The sequence below is a fragment of the Heterodontus francisci genome, unplaced genomic scaffold (assembly GCF_036365525.1).
Source record: "Heterodontus francisci isolate sHetFra1 unplaced genomic scaffold, sHetFra1.hap1 HAP1_SCAFFOLD_61, whole genome shotgun sequence".
NCBI classification, from domain to species: Eukaryota; Metazoa; Chordata; class Chondrichthyes; order Heterodontiformes; family Heterodontidae; genus Heterodontus; species Heterodontus francisci.
Window position 1 is genome coordinate 3,989,232 of NW_027141441.1, and position 17,655 is coordinate 4,006,886.

The window sequence follows — 17,655 nt, forward strand, 5'->3', positions numbered from 1 at the left end:
CACTACAGGCTCGGAGACCCTCTTCGGAGATCCTAAATCTCCAGACACGGACATCCTTTGAGGACCACTCTCCACAGATCCTGCCACTCCAGGCTCGGACACCCACTTCAGGATCACTCTCCACAGATCCCGCCATTCCAGGTTCGGACACCCACTTCAGGATCACTCTCCATACATCCCAGCACTATGGGCTCGGAGACCCTCTTCAGAGATCCTAAATCTCCAGACACGGACATCCTTTGAGGACCACTCTCCACAGATTCTTCCCTCCAGGCTCAGACACCCTCTTCAGAGTCACCCTCCATCCATCCCGCCGCTCCACGCACGGTTATCTCCCTCAGGATCAGATCAAAGAATGTTGCTTGTCACTTATCAGCTCAAGCCTGAATGTTGTTCAGGTCTTGCTGCTTGCAGGCACAGACTGCTTCAGTATCTGAGGAGTTGTGAATCATCAGCGAACATGCCCACTTCTGACTTATGTTGAAGAGAAAGCCATCAATGAAACAGCTGAGGATGGTTGGGCCTAGGGCACTGCCCTGAGAAACTAGGGATCCAGTCATGAAAGGTGGAGGACAATTAAATAACGAACCAGATGAGGAGGCTCCAAAAACTTCCCTATCCTCAATGTTGGTGGAGCCGAGCACGTCAGTGCAAAAGATGAAGCTGAAGCATTTGAAACCACCTTCAGTCAGAAATTGCTCAGTGGATGATTCATCTCGGCCTCTTGAGGGCCCCAGCATCACAGCTTCCAGTTTTCAGCCAATTCGCTTCACTCCACATGATAGCAAGAAACAGCTGAAGGCACTCAGTACATCAAAGACTATGGGCCCTAAAAACATTCCGGCTCGAGTACTGAAGACTTGTGCTCCAGAACTAGCTGCGCCCTCAGCCAAGCTGTTCCAGTAGAGCGACAACACAGGCATCTACTCAACAATGAGGAAAATTGCCCAGGTGTGCCCTGTCCGTAAAAAAGCAGGACAAATCCAATCTGACCAATTGCCGCCCCATCAGTGTACTATCAATCATCAACAAAGTGATGGAAGATGTCACCAACAGTGCTATCAAGCACCACACACTTAACAATAATCTGCTCATCGATGCTCAGTTTAGGTTCTGCCAGGGTCTCTCAGCTCCAGGAAATAATTTGGCAGATAGAGTAGAATGTGGGAAAATGTGAGGTTATCCACTTTGACAGGAAGAATAGAACAGGAAAATATTATTTAAATTGTGAGAGATTACAGAATGCTGCGGAGTAGAAGGATCTGGGTGTCTTCGTACATGAATCACAAAAAGTTACCATGCAGGTACAGCAAATAATTAGGAAGGCAAATGGAATGTTACCCTTTATTGCAAGGGGAATGGAGTATAAAAGTAGAGAAGTGTTGCTACAAATGTACAGGGTGCTCGTGAAACCACACCTAGAGTACTGTGTACAGTTTTGGTTTCCTTATTTAAGGAGGGATATACTTGCATTGGAGGCAGTTCAGAGAAGGTTCACCAGATTTGTTCCAGTGATGAAGGGGTTGTCGTATGAGGAAAGTTGAGCAGGTTGGACCGATACTCATTGGAGTTGAGAACGTATTGAGACATATAAGATTCTGAGGAGACTTGACAGGGTAGATGCTGAGAGGAAGTTTCCCCTCGTGGTGGAATCTAGAACTCGGGGACACAGTTTCAGATTTAGGGGTTTTTCATTTAAGAAGGAATTTCTTCTCTCAGAGCGTCATTAATCTTTGGAATTCTCTACCGCAGAGAGCAGTGGAGGCTGGGTCATTGAATGTCTTCACGATTTTTATCTACAAGAGAGCCAAGGGTTATGTGGGCAGGCAGGAAAGTGGGGTTGAGGTCATGATCAGGTCAGCTATGATCCTATTGAATGACGGAGCAAGCTCGAGGGGCCAAATGGCCTACTCCTGCTACTAGTTGTTCTGATCTTATGTTGTTATGATCTCATTGCAGCTTGGTCCAAACAGAGATGAAAGAGTGGAATTCCAGAGGAGAGGTGAGAGTGATTGCCCTTGAGTGAGTGTGGCATCAAGGATCCCTAGCAAAATTGAAGTCAATGGGAATCAGGGGGAAAACTCTCCACTTGCTGGAGTTGCACCTCACACAAAACAAGATGGTTGTGGTTCGTGGAGGCCAATCATCTCAGCCCAGGACATTGCTTCAGTAGTTTCTCAGTGTAGTGTCGTAGACCCAAACATCCTCAGCTGTTTCATTGACGACTTTCCCTTCAAAATAAGTCAGAAGTGGGAATGTTAGGTGATGATTCACAACTCCTCAGTTGAAGCAGTCTGTGCCTACAAGCAGCAAGACCTGAACAATATTCAGGCTTGAGCTGATAAGTGACAAGCAACCTTCTGGCCACACAAGTGCCAAGCAGTGAACATCTCCAATGAGAGAGAGAAAAAAATCTACCTTTTGATATTCAGAGCATTATCATCGCTGAATCCCCCACCATCAATATGTTGGGGGTTACCATTGACCAGAAACTAAACGGGACCAGTCAGATCGATGCTGCGGCTATAAGCGCAGGTCAGAGATTAGGAATTCTGCAGCAAGTGGGAAAAATTAGGAATTCTAGGGGCGGCACAGTGGCGCAGTGGTTAGCACCGCAGCCTCACAGCTCCAGCAACCCGGGTTCAATTCTGGGTCCTGCCTGTGTGGAGTTTGCAAGTTCTCCCTGTGTCTGTGTGGGTTTTCTCCGGGTGCTCCGGTTTCCTCCCACAAGCCAAAAGACTTGCAGGTTGGTAGGTAAATTGGCCGTTATAAATTGTCCTATAGTATAGGTAGGTGGTAGGGAAATATAGGGACAGGTGGGGATGTGGTAGGAATATGGGATTAGTGTAGGATTAATATAAATGGGTGGTTGATGGTCGGCACAGACTCGGTGGGCCGAAGGGCCTGTTTCAGTGCTGTATCTCCAAACTAAACTAAGTATCTCACCTCCTGATACGCCAAAACCTGTCCACCATCGACAAGGCACAAGTCAGGAGTGTGATGGAATACATCCCACTCAACAACACTCAAGAAGCTCAATACCATCCAGGACAAAGCAGCCCACTTAATCGCCACCTAACCCACCACCTTAAACATTCACTCTCTCCACCACCAGTACACAGAGTCTGCAGTGTGTACCATCTCTATATGCACTGCAGTAACTCGCCATGTATCCTTCAACAGCACCTTTCAAACCCGTGACCTCTACCACCTCGAAGGACAAGGGCAGCAGATGCATGGGAACTCGCCATCTGCAGGTTCCCCTCCAAGTCACTCACCATCCTGACTTGGAACTATATCGCCATTTCTTCACTGTTGTTGGGTCACAATCCTGGAACTCCCTCCCCAACGGCGGTGTGGGTGTTCCTGCACCACATGGACTGCAGCAGTTCAAGACGGCAGCTCACCACTACATTCTCAAGGGCAATTAGGGATGGGTAATAAATGCTCACCTTATCAGCGATACTCACATCCAAGAATGAATAAAAAACAAATCACTCTCCACAGATTCCCCACAATCTGGGCTTGGACATTCGCTTCAGGAGCACAGAGCTTTATATAACTGCAACATGAGTTCCAAACTTCATATTCCGTTCGCTTTTCACATTATTTTCTCCCAGTCCACTAGCTTTTAGTAATTCTGTATTCGGGTCTCGGCTCCTCCACAGTTTCTAACATCTCACCTCTTACAAAAAAACACTCTGATCTATCTTTCTTCAGTATTACATGACCCCACATTTTAAACTCCATCTGTCAAAGCATTGCTCACTCACTTAATCTATCAAGAAGATTTGAAAATAAATTTCTTGCCAAAGGATAATATTCTGCTTCTGCTCCCTCGCCGTTTGCTTTTCCCATTAGTCTTTCACTTGGTGTAAATCCAGAGAATATAAAGATGGAAGGAAGGGAGGGAGGAAAAATCTTGCTCCGTTTTGTGATCCCAATTTGATCTTCATTCCAGTCCAATTTGGGTGAAGAATCCCATATGTCTGTCTCAATTTTAATAATATATAAACAATTCTGGAAACACCGTCTGGAAATTGACAAGAACAGGTTTCCAGTCTGACTTTATGCAAAAAGTCCCCCATTAGAAATAAAGGAACGATCCAGCTCACAAACTAACAACAAGGATGGGATGCGAACCCATTCATGAAAAACACAATGCATTAGCAGTCCATCACCTTAACCTTGCAGCCACCTTGTCAACTGCACAATTACGGCTGTCACCTTCAGCACAGCTCCTGGCTGTGCAGCCAGCTGCAGTGACCTCATGGTTCAGGCGTCTGAGTGATGTTAATCATGATGTGATCAAATGATTGCATGTTCCACTCTTTCCGTGGTGGGTTTTCACACTGAGTGGAAACGTGTTGGACATGGTCTGGAAATGTTTCACACCGCTCCCTTCCCTGTTTCATTTACTTACAGAAGGTATATTTCCATCATTACACAACCCATAAGATGAACTTTTTTCAAAAGACTTCAGTGTATTTAGCTCTGTGTCCAACACTGTGAGGCAGCTTTCTGTGTTTATAAAGAGTGCAATTTAATGACTGGTCTCTTGAATCTTGGATCACACAGGGTGACAGATAGAGGTCTGTGTGCAGAGGGTTTGGAGGTGAGCTCTGATTCCTAACCCTTTCTGGATTGTGAGGAATAAAGAATGAATGAGAGAGAGAGAATGTGGGAGAAGGGATGATGGAAGAATTTGTTTGTGAACCTGATTAAAAGTGGCTCAAACGCAAGATAATATTAAGATATCAAGAGCAGAACATTAACATAATCTGAGTTCCGCGATCTGGTCGGGTCCCATTCCCCTGAAGTGAGGAATGAACGGGTGGGAAATTCCACCTGGAGTTATATTTGTCTCCAATGAAGATGAGTTCACAGTGAGGATGGAATAGCTCAGTTGGGAGAACACTGGATTGAAGAACCAGGATACAATCCCTCGTTTCATCAGTTTTAATTTGGTGTCTCCATCAGTTTAAGTAGAGAGAATCAGAGGGGAGATTTTCCACTCTTGACCCCATGGGCTGAATTTTAAACGAACGGTGCAGCTCTCGGCAGAGGCACCGGAAGCGGGTGTCGTCACCACACGAGTGAAATGTGGCCGACCGACTCCGATCACGGAGCAGCCGACCAATTAATGAAGGGGAGGCGTGGGGCCCATGTAAACAAGGACCAGAGGCAGGGAACAAGGCACCGATGGCACCGACATCTGACACAACGGCAGGTGCTGACACCATATTTAAAGGGCTGCCAACCCTGCATTCACTGCTGCCTGGTTTAAAGGAGTGTCTTCCTGAGAGCCCTCTGATGCCCCAGGACCCGTTCTGCTGCCTCTGCTGCCCCAGGACCCGTTCTGCTGCCTCTGCTGCCCCAGGATCCGTTCTGCTGTCTCTGCTGCCCCAGGACCCGTTCTGCTGTCACTGCTGCCCCAGAACTCGCTCTGCTGCCTCTGCTGTCCCAGGACACGTTCTGCTGCCTCTGCTGCCTGCTGAGTAAGGAGCTGAATGCGAGCCTGCAGTGACCATGGTCCCACGGTTTAGCGATGCCTCCCTGCAGGTTCTCCTCCAGGTGGCAAGAGAAAGGTGGAAGATCCTCTTCCCCATGGATGGGAGGTGGAGACCTGCCCACCTGACCAAGCAAAGCTGGCTGAAGATAGTCGGTGAGGTCAGCAGACGTGGGTCACCCCCAGAACATGGATCCAGTACAGGAAGTGGGTCAATGACCGGATCCAGGCTGCTCAGGCGAAAACTCAAAACACTTTGGACCCTTTGGACATTGCATGTGGCAGAGTGAGAGGGAGTGTTTGGTGGAAAGGGAGTGACCACCCAGTCATGTGTATTGGGGAAGGGCAGCAGGACATGCTGCCTGAGGCTTGGCTGCATCTCGGTGAGAGGTGCACGTCAGTCATTGTATCAACTCACACAGTCCCTCGAGAGGGTCCACATGCAGGAGGAATACGTGTGTCCCCATCATGGACTGCTGGACTATCACCGTCAGATATGTTGGGCTTGTCCCCGCTGGGAGACTAACTTTGTTCATCATTGTGTCTGCAGGAGAAGACATCCCACAATTGGAAAGAGCGTGTCAAGACCGGCGGTGAATGCCTTATCTCCATGTCCTCATCCCGATGGAGGAGGAGGCCATGGAACAGGCAGGGCAGCAAAGCAGCTGCTCCATAGCTGATGGAGAGACAGGGACACCTACCCAAGAGAGTGAGTGAACATCTCCTGGGGCACAAGGGAGCATCTGCTGCAAAGGAGCCACACTGCTCATCTGTTCACCACTGCATCAATGGAGCTGCACGTTAGGGGTGGTTGGAATGTCACGATGGGAAGACCCTAACCCTTCAATGTCCCTGTTTTCTCATGAAGGCCCGGATGAACGACAAAAGCAAAGAGCTGGAGAGACTGGGGGACAGCCGGACATGTCTGAGGAGGAGGAGGGAGCCTCAGAGGGTGCACCATCACCTCATTCCCCTGCACCCTTCACCAGCACAGAAACTCTCACGTTGGTGGGTATCCGTTCGCGGTTAGATTCTGGCATGCAAACTGGTGAGCACATCACAGACAGGCCCGGGCAGCTGGCGGAGGCTGTGACAGCCGAGGCCACTGGGAGTTGGTGGTTTGTGGGAGGCCAGGCCCATGCTGTGCCCCAGGCTGATGACGTGCCTCCTGTGCCACCAGCAACACGGGAAATGCTGCAGCTGCAGTGAGCGGTCAGGCAACATCTGGCAGAGTTGCCAGAGGCTATGTGTACCCAAGCACGGACGATGGAGGAGTCCATCCAGGCCTTGGGTGCTGCACTGTCTCTGATGGGGGTGTGTCTGGCTTCCTCCATTGAGAGATTGGTGACTCTCATGGAGAACCAGATCCAGCAGACCAATCAGTGGCTGCCGCAGATGTGCGCAGACCTGCACTCCATCACTTTGTCCAGGAGCTCCATCCAGTGGTGACAAGGTGAGAGGGGGGACGAGGCACCTGAACTCTCCACTTGGTCCACGTCCCTCTCAGGTCAGCAGGGAGGTACAAGTGTGTCTTGTAAGGGGGAGGAGCAGCTGGCTGCTACATCTGGGGGCCCCTCTCAGGGTGCTCCTGGTGTGGACGATAATTCCAAAGTCCCTCTGCCAGTGACACCAGAGATGCCAGCACCTCCATCATCCTCGATGACAGAGGGTGTCCCTGTACCTGTGCAGGAGGCCCTCAGTGTGCCAGGGCCCTCCAGGCCTCAGGCAGCAGAGGACGGCCGCCAATGTCATCCCAAGCCATGGAGCAGCAAGGTCAGCAGCCTGTCTCCACCTCAGCTGACAGAGCAGGGGGAGTAGCAGGTAGGAACACCCGGAAGAGATTTAAGAAGAGCACCTAGATTCACTGAGGGGTTCACGGGTGAATGTACATTCCAGATGGATAGGGTTGTGTTTGGTGTCACACAGAATAAAGAAATGATGTTCTCTCACTATGTCTCCTTCCTATTGTTGATGCCCTTTGGGACTTCATTTCAACCCTTCCTCCCAAGGGGCTGGAAGTGAGGGACCAAGCCCTGAGTCCACAAAGCTTCGGCCTTGTCACTGTGCGATGTGTACCTGGGCGCTGTAGTGTAGAAGGAAGGAGGTGACAACAGGGCTGTTTAAAGCTAAGACTTTATTGCTGTGGTTCCAGAAGGTGGTATGGCTCAAAGGAAACGTGAATGTATAAGGGTGTCTCGTGTCTCCCTTGTGTGTATCTCATGGAGGCTTTCCTGCTGTGCCTGAGGTTCTTCATCTGGCACTGCTTGGGCAGCATCCTCCTCCACATCCTCATCATCAGAGGAGACACCACACTCCATGATAGCCACACAAGTCAACACCTCACCCCTCTGTCATGCCAGATTGTGCAGAGCACAGCAAGCCACCATGATACGCGAGACCCTCGCCGGGACATACTGAAGAGCTCCACAGGAACAATATAAGTGCCTGAATCTCATCTTCAGGAGACCAATGGCCTCTTTGATGGTCGCTCGGGTTGACCCGCAACAGGTGTTGTACCTCTCCTCTGAATCGTTGTGTGGGTTCCTCACAGGCGTCAGTACTCATGATCTCACTGGGTTGCCCTTGTCTCCAAGGATCCATCTCAGAAAGCACATGGGGCCACGGAAAGGTTCTGGCACCTGGGAGTGCCTTGGTATGCAGGCGTTGTGGCTGCTTCCCGGGATTTGTGCACACACCTGTAGGATCCATTTGTGATGGTCACAGACCAGTTAAACACTGAGCAGGTGGAAGCCCTTCCTGTTGAAGGCTGCTGGCTGGTCTGCAGGAGCCTTGATGGTCACATGGGTGCAGTCGATGACAACCTACACCTGGGGGAATCCAGCGATGGCCCCGAATCCTATAGACCTCTCAGCGTGACCGTTTGGATCGATGTGCGCATAGTCACCGGCCCTCCTGAACAGGACATTGGTGACCTCCTTGATGCACTGATTCACCACAGACTGTGAGATTCCACACATATCTCCAGTGGATCCCCGCAATGATCTGCTGGTGGAGAAGTTCAGTGGCACGGTGACCTTCAGTGACACTGGCATCAGGTGCCCACCAAGTCCCATGGGGCACAGCTGCATCATGGCAGAGAGATCAGTGACAACCTCCGTGGAGAGGCGCAGTCTGCGGAGACACTGTCACTCGGACATCTGCAGGTAGTTGAACCTCGGCTGACGTGTTCCTCTGCCTCCTTCTCCAGCCTCCTGTTCGAGGCTGGCCCTCCTGTGGGCCCCCAAGCTGCTGTGGTGTCCCTGCTGGTGCCTGCGCCTCCCTCCCTCCCTCTCCACTCCTCCTCCTCTTCAATGGGAGCCTCGAATCCAGGGTGAATGAGGCCCATGACAGGTTACCCCTCCCTGAGAGCAAGGCCTTCACAGTAAACAACACCCAGCCCTATTTACCTCATTTGTCACCCTCAATGAGGTGGCACTGCCCCAATAACACCCGGGTGTGGCTCACCCTGCAGAGCTGGCACATTGGCCCCCACGCCTGACAGTGTTTCCCGATGCCCTTTCCCCCTCCACCCTTACTGCCAAGTTACGCTGCCTCACCCGACAGCTTCCCAGTGAAGCCAACACTCAGCTCCCACCTCCCTGTCACCTCCTTTAACCAGGCGAGGCTCTGAAGCCCCAGGGTTCCCGTGTGCTATTAGTTCAATTGAACCCAGTGAATAAAATTGCTGACAATTGGACTCATAAATACTTTAAATGCCTTCTTGCCGTGTGGATGTGCGAAGTCTGCCCTCCATGTCAGCCGCCGACAGAAAAATCCGGTCCAACGTCTTCCATCCCTATTTTATACCCCGCCCTCCCCCTCCCCAGCCTCCATTCCCGTCTCCAACGGTCCCTTAAAATTCTGGCCCATGTCTCTAAGACTAGTGGGAGTGAAACTGCAGCTGCTCCTTCGACTGAACAGGGAGAGCTGCTCTCTCTGTGTTGAAAGTGAATGAATCTGCTCTTTACCTTGTCTTACTGGAATGTTCACTGTCTGTAAATGTCTGTTTGAAAATGTTTTCCTGTTATATTAATGGAGCAGAGGAGCAGAAGTGAGGTACTGTTCAACAGAGAGGTTTGGAAGTGGGTGAAGGGGTGGAGTGACGGTGGGAGTGAGAGGCGCAGTGAGTTGGCCATTCTCAATAGAGTGTCAGGAATGAAGGTCAGAGGAACAGACCAGGCAGGAAACACAGAAAGAGCGAGGAGAAGCTGGTGTGAAAAACAGAGATTAAACAACAGGCTTGTTCAGTTGGTTTGGGTCTGGTGTTTAGAATACCCGGAATATGGGTTCACTTCACTTCCAACTCAGCAATTGTACCAACATTATGTTCATAAAACCATAGAATGATACACAAAGAAGGAGACCATTTGGTCCATTGTGTCAATGCTGTCTCTTTGGTTGTGCTATCCAATTAGTTCTGATGCTCAGCTTTTTCCTGTAATCTGTACATTTTCCTTCCAGTATTTATCCCCATTGCTTTTCAAAGTTACTGCTGAATCTGCTTTCAAGTCCTGATCAGACAGTGCATTCCAAATCACAACACATCACCGTATAAATCCCGACCTCATTTCGCCTCTGGTTCTTTTCTCAATCACCTGATAAATACATCCTCTGGTTACTGACCCTTTTGCCACTGGAAACAATTTCTCCTTATTTGACTTATTGAAAACCTTCTTGATGATGTCACATACTAGACTGCCAGTAAAACTGAAGCCCATGTAATAAAAGGGACAATGACAGCATGGATATGAAATTAGCAGACTGATAGGAACATAGGAGTAGGAGTAGGCCATTCAGCCCGTCGAGCCAACCCCGCCATTCAATATGATGATGACTGATCATCCACTTCAATGCCTTTTTCCCACACTATGTCCATATCCCCTATGTCATTTGCATTTAGAAATCTGTCAATCTCTGCTTTAAACATACTCAATGACTGAGCTTCCACAGCCCTCCGGGGTAGAGAATTCCAAAGATTCACAACCCTCTGAGTAAAGAAATTTCTCCTCGTCTCTGTCCTAAGTGGCTTTCCCCTTATGTTGAAATTGTGTCCCCTGGTTCTAGATTCCTCAACCGGAGGAAATAGCTTCATCTACCTGTCTATCCCTTTAAATATATGGTAAGTTTCAATGAGATCACCTCTCATTCTTCGAAACTCTAGAGAATACAGTCCCAGTTTCCCCAAAATCTCTTCATAGGACAGTCCCGCCACCCCGGGAACAAGGCTGGTGAACCTTCGTTGTACTCCCTCTATGGCAATGATGTCCTTCCTAAGGTAAGGGGACCAAAACTGCACACAGTATTCCAAAGTGCAGTCCAACCAAGGTTATATACAATTGAAGCAAGACTTCACTACTCCTGTACTCAAATCCTCTTGTGATAGAGTCTAACATGTCATTCGCCTTCCTAATTGCTTGCTGCACCTGCATGTTAGCTTTCAGTCACTTACTGACAAGGACACCCAGGCCCCTTTGTCCATCTACACTTTCTAATCTCTTACCATTTAAGAAATGATCTGCACATCTGTTTCTCCTACCAAAGTGGACAACCTCACATCTTTGCACATTATATTCCATGTGCCACTTTCTTGTCCACTCACTAAGTCTGTCCAAATCCCCTTGAAGCCGCTTTGCATCTTCCTCACAACACACATTCCCACCTAGTTTTGTGTCATCTGCGAACTTGGAAATAGTACATTTGGTCCCCACATCCGAATCATTGATATATATATATTGTGAACAGCTGGGTCACAGTGTGGTGGTGAACAGTTGTATTTCTGTCTGGAGGAAGGTTTACAGTGGGTTCCCCATGGTTCCTCATAACTTCAGTTATGTGCAGACACTGGAAAAGCTGGGGTTGTTCTCCTTGGAGCAGAGCAAGTTCAGAACAACTTTGACAGAGTTAGAATCAAGGAATCAAATGGTTACAGTACAGAAGGAGACCATTCAGTCCATCATGTCCATGACAGCTCTTTGCAAGAGCAAATCAGCTAATTCCACTCCTCTGCCCTTTCATTGTAACCCTGCAAATTTTCTCTATTCAGGTGTTTATCCAATTCCCTTTTGAAAGCCACGATTGAATCTGCCTCCAGCACACTCTCAGGCAGTGTATTCCAGATCCAAAGCACTCGCTCTGTCCCACGCCCCTGGTACCATTGCAGAAAATCCCTTCTGTTCATTTCATCCCTCATAAATAATTGAAATGAAATGTTTATTAGGAAATGCACAACATAAAAAGGAGAGAGAAATAAATGCTGAGCAAAATAGAAGTCAATGTTTGGAAGGTAAAAAGAGCAAAAGATGTAACTTTTAGTCTGGATGAGTGAGAGGAATATATCACACTTTGGGGATTTTGTAAGAGGATTTATTGATAAACCTGGGATTTGAGAGGAAGCTGGTTCATGGTTTACAGAACAAATTCAGCCCCTGGGATGGAGCCAACAGCTGCACTGTCCAATAACAGACAGGACGGGGACACTGTCTCAGGCCTAGTGAGCTCAGTCGATGAAAGCATGAAACTCTGAATCTCAAGTTTTTGAGTTTGAGCCCCACGGTGGGTGTTTTTTATTTCCTTTTTAGGCTGATTTTACAGGCATTCTCCAGCTCTGAATTCCTCGGCAGAGAGTTCAAGGAGTGTTTGAAATGAGATTCAACAGCAGTATGAGAAAGTCTCTCCTTGATTCAGGACTCTTACCTCTCTGCAGCAACTCGCTGCTGAAGATTGAACTTTATCTCATTTCATTCTCATTTGAGGGTCAGTGTGGATCACTGGGACTTCCGGCTGTCTCCCACTTCACAATCCATCAGTGCTGAGAAAGCAATGGGGAATATTACTCACATGTTACAATGTTTTATAAATACTTGAATGTATTTCACACTGTGTCTAACAGTGTGAATCTCCCCTGGTATATCAGCTCACCAATACTTCAACAGAACATTCACATAATGTGAGCTCTGAGATCTGTTCAGATCCCATTCCCAAGACCTCGAAAGTGGGATTGGGCTGGATAGCTCTTTTTCAGCTGGCACAGACACGATTGCTAAATGGTCTCATTCTGTGCCATAAATTTTCTCCATTTTCTATGTTCTATGAAGTGAGGTGTGATTGGGAGGGGCAATTCCACCAGGGTTATATTTTCTACCAAAACAATGACACAAGGGATACTTCACTTTTTTATTCATTCATTCATGCGATGTGGGCGTTGCTGGCCAGGCCAGCATTTACTGCCCATCCTTAATTGCCCTTGAGAAGGTGGTGGGGTGGGCTGCCTTCTTGAACCACCCTTGAGTGAGTGTGGCATCAAGGATCCCTAGCAAAATTGAAGTCACTGGGAATCAGGGGGAAAACTCTCCACTTGCTGGAGTCGTACGTCGCACAAAACAAGATGGTTGTGGTTCGTGGAGGCCAATCATCTCAGCCCAGGACATTGCCTCAGGAGTTTCTCAGGGTAGTGTCCGAGACCCAAACATCCCAGCTGTTTCATTGATGACTTTCTCTTCAACATAAGTCAGAAGTGGGAATGTTAGATGATGACTCACAACTCTTCAGATACTGAAGCAGTCTGTGCCTGCAAGCAGCAAGACCTGAACAACATTCAGGCTTGAGCTGATAAGTGGCAAGCAACCTTCTGGCCACACAAGTGCCAAGCAGTGAACATCTCCAATGAGAGAGAGAAAAAAATCTACCTTTTGATATTCAGAAGCATTATCATCGTTAAATCCCCCACCATCAATATGTTGACCAGAAACGTAACTGGACCAGTCACATCTATGCTGTGGCTATAAGCGCAGGTCTGAGATTACGAATTCTGCAGCAAGTATCTCACCTCCTGACACCCCAAATCCTGTCCACCATCTACAAGGCACAAGTCAGGAGTGTGATGGAATACATCCCACTCAACAACACTCAAGAAGCTCAACACCATCCAGGACAAAGCAGCGCACTTGATCGGCACCTAACCTGCCACCTTAAACATTCAATCCCTCCACAACCAGTACACAGTGGCTGCAGTGTGTACCATCTCCATATGCACTGCAGCAACTCACCAAGTATCCTTCAACAGCACCTTCCAAACTCGTGACCACTACCACCTCGAAGGACAAGGGCAGCAGATGCATGGGAACTCACTACCTGCAGGTTCCCCTCCAAGTCACTCACCATCCTGACTTGGAACGATATCGCCATTTATTCACTGTTGTTGGGTCACAATCCTGGAACTCCCTCCCCAACGGCAGTGTGGGTGTTCCTGCACCATTTGGACTGCATCAGTTCAAGAAGGCAGCTCTCCACCACCTTCTCAACGGTAATAGGAATGGGTAATAAATGCTCGCCTTATCAGCGATACTCACACCCAAGAATGAATAAAAACCAAATCACTCTCCACAGATTCCCCACAATCTGGGCTTGGACATTTACTTCAGGAGCACAGAGCTTTATATCACTGCAACATGAGTTCCAATCTTCATATTCTGTTCACTTTTCACATTATTTTCTACCAGTCCACGAGCTTTTATTAATTCAGTATTCGGGTCTCTGCTCCTCAACCGTTTCTAACATCTCACCTCTTACAAAAAAACACTCTGATCTATCGTCGGTAGTCGATGACCCCTCATTTTAAACTCCATCTGCCAAAGCATTGCTCACTCACTTAATCTATCAAGAAGATTTGAAAATAAATTTCTTGCCAAAGGATAATTTTCTGCATCTGCTCCCTCGCCATTTGCTTTTCCCATTTGTCTTTCACTTGGTGCAAATCCAGAGAAAGTAATGATGGAAGGAAGGAGGGGAGGAAAAATCCTGCTCCGTTTCGTGATCCCTATTTGATCTTCATTCCAGTGCAGTTTGGGTGAAGAATTCCAATTGTCTGTCTCAATTTTAATAAAGTATAACCAATTCTGGAATCACTGTCAAGACACTGACAAGAACAGGTTTCGAGGCTGACTTTGCACACAAGCTCACCCAACAAAAATAATACACTAAACAGCTCATAAACTAGCGACAAGGATGGGATTCGAACCCACGTGTGCAAAGCACAATGGATTAGCAGTCCATCGCCTTAACCTCTCGGCCACCTTGTCAGTTGCAGAGACGCAGCTGTCACCTTCAGCACAGCTTCTGGCTGTGCAGCCAGCTGTGGAATGATGGAAATATATCTTCTGCAAGTAAATGAAGTTGGGAATGGAGCAGTGTGAAACATTTCCAGACCATGTCCAACACGTTTCTACTCAGTGTGAAAACCCACCACGGAAAGACTGGAACATACAATCATTTCATCACATCATGATTAACATCACTCAGACACCTGAACCATTAGGTCACTGATGAAGTCATGACGACTTCGAATTTCTCATGAAATGAAAACTGAACTAACTGACTGGAAGAATTGCTTTAACCCCACGTGATCAGCGAGGCACAGCATCAGGCCGACTTGTCGGATGGTGTAAACAGATATCACTGCTTCTGATCTTCACCAGAACAGAGAGTGAGATGTAACATTGATCATCAAACAGACTGTGAGAGAATACAACAGAATAAAACACATGGAGAGACACTGTGGAATAACAAATAGATTTGATTGGAATGGATAAAACACCAGAAACAGCAGATTAAAGTGGGATTCTCATCATTATATTGATCTGGGACAGAAAAGAGAAACTGATGGAAAGAAGAGAAGAAGGAAGAAAAGAAAGGATGGAACTGTTCAATCTTTTCAGTTTTTTCACTCGCCCATCAAAGCTGATAAAAAAAAGTTGCAAATAACAGAGAATTTCACCAAAAAGGGAGATTAAATGTTGCTGAAACCTTGGATCGAAGGATGCCCCAAAAGATCACCTGTTTAACTGTCTCCTCACTGGGGTATTTCAATCAGTGAGCAATATTATTCTCTACTTTTTTTGTTAATTGGTCCCAGAACTGTCACTTGGAATTAATATCTGTGTTCCGACTCCTGAATAATAAAATTGTGAGTTTCTCGATATTTTCTGGACACAGTTCCTGCTGAAAGAACTAAGAACTCTTTTCTAATTTACACAATACAAAATACACACTCATCAAGCCTGCTAAGCTAGCATCCTTGGTGCTGCTCTCTCTTCTCCCAAACTTCATCTCATGTGACTGTTCCATCATCACTCTGACAGTGGGAGGGGTTGATCCCATTATCTTCAGCATTAACCCTTTACATCCTTATACCACACTGTCTGTCCAAAAAAAATGGGTGGAGGGAACTTCCTTCATTTATCAAAACACCAACAGCAGCACAGTGGCGCAATGGTTAGCACCGCAGCCTCACAGCTCCAGCGACCAGGATTCAGTTCTGGGTACTGCCTGTGTGGAGTTTGCAAGTTCTCCCTATGTCTGTGTGGGTTTCCGCCGGGTGCTCTGGTTTCCTCCCACCTCCAAAAGACTTGCAGGTTGATAGGTAAATTGGCCATTGTAAATTGTCCCGAGTGTAGGTACGTGGAATGAGAATGGTGGGGATGTGGTAGAGAATATGGGATTAATGTAGGATTAGTATAAATGGGTGGTTGCTGGTTGGCACAGACTCGGTGGGCCGAAGGGGCTATATCTCGAAATAAGAAAAGTAAAATAAAAGCTACCAGTCGTAAATCAACTCAAACCCATTAGAGAGATAGAGGGAGACTGTCAGAGAACTTCCTGCATCCAGTCCTGACCTTGTCACACTCAGCAGCTTCTCACCCAGACCCCACTCTCATCAACACTGAACATTGTTACCGAGACCCTTCAAATACTGTTTATAAAAGGGAGAAAAATTCAAACTTTATCACAGCTAGATTGAATAGAACAAAGTTTAATATCTTCTCGTCGTCACTCGGTTACCACATGAGACAGTCGTTAAATCAGTAGCATAAATTATCAGCTGGAAGAATGTTTGTCATTGGGTTGAATCATTTCTGTGTGAGGAATGTTCCAGCATCATAAACCAGGGGAACGTGTTGACTGAGCTGTGTCTTCATCTCTTCTGGACAGTTCACCCTTCATTCTGCTCTGATTCACTTTCCCAAAGCGGATCTACAGATTCTCAAATCCGGAGACTGGGTTTTCTTATTTTGTTCCTTTTGATTTTTCTTGCTCCTGAATGTTAATATATTCCAACCTCGGATCAACCTTGCCCTGTCTCCCAGTCTTGGTTAAAAGCGACAAATAAAGGCAACAACATTCTGAAACATACAACACGGTCACATTCTGCTTCAGTGAGATTAATGCTGAGGCCGTTTCTGTGTCGAATGCGATTGTGAACAAATTTCTCTCAAGGACATTGTGAGTGATCAAGTATTTGCACTGAATTTCTGTGCAAGAAGGGACAGTTCCAACCAGCCATTCCCAAATCACTTCCTTCACAAAGACAAAGACTGTGCTGTCTTAACGTGTGAATCAACTTCACAAACAAATTTGAACTCGAAGTTCAGGAGAAGACAGAGATGTGAATGATTGACAGTGTAATCTTTAAATCATAATTTTCCGTTTCTTCGTTGAAGTGAGGCTCAACCCTAAGCCACTAGAGATCGCGGAAAGCTACAAACTTGGATCCAGAAATCAGAAAAGTAGTGAAACAGTTGGTGAGTACATTGTGACACTGAAGAATTTATCACCACATTGCAACATTGGCACATTCTTAGACCGTACATTATGAGACAGATGTGTGCTTATATTGGTGGATGAGGAAAGATACTAAACACACAAAATCCCAATTTGAGCTAGTGTGTAAGATTGCTCTTTCCACGGAGATAGCATCAAAGAATGCTCGTGAATTTCGTCCTATGCCAGTGACAGTAACACACTTCAGAGGAACTTAAACACACTGGTAAAATGGGCTTTCACACAACAGATAAAATTTTACACAGAGACTTGTGAAGTGATACAGTTTGGGAGGAAGAATGAGACAATGTACACCAATCTTTTTTGATCAAGGTTTGAAAAGGTTGCTAAGAGCAAACAGGACACTTGGCTTTATGAATAGAGGCATAGAGTAAAAGCAAATAAGTTATGCTAAACCTTTATAAAACACTGGGGCTGAATGACCTACTCCTGTACCTCCACGGAAAGCTTCCACTCCAGGCTCGGACACCCTCTTCAGGATCACTCTCCATACATCCCGCCACTCCACACACGGATATCTCCCTCAGGAT

The 17,655-nt window shown here is 47.1% G+C and overlaps 1 non-coding gene across 1 annotated transcript; it reads right to left on the reverse strand.

Annotated features, from left to right (window-relative positions):
- Positions 1-14,504: 14,504 nt before the first annotated feature.
- trnas-gcu (transfer RNA serine (anticodon GCU)) lies at positions 14,505-14,586 on the reverse strand. Its single transcript has one exon. It is a non-coding gene; the product is annotated as a tRNA-Ser (tRNA).
- Between the last annotated feature and the right edge of the window lie 3,069 nt (positions 14,587-17,655).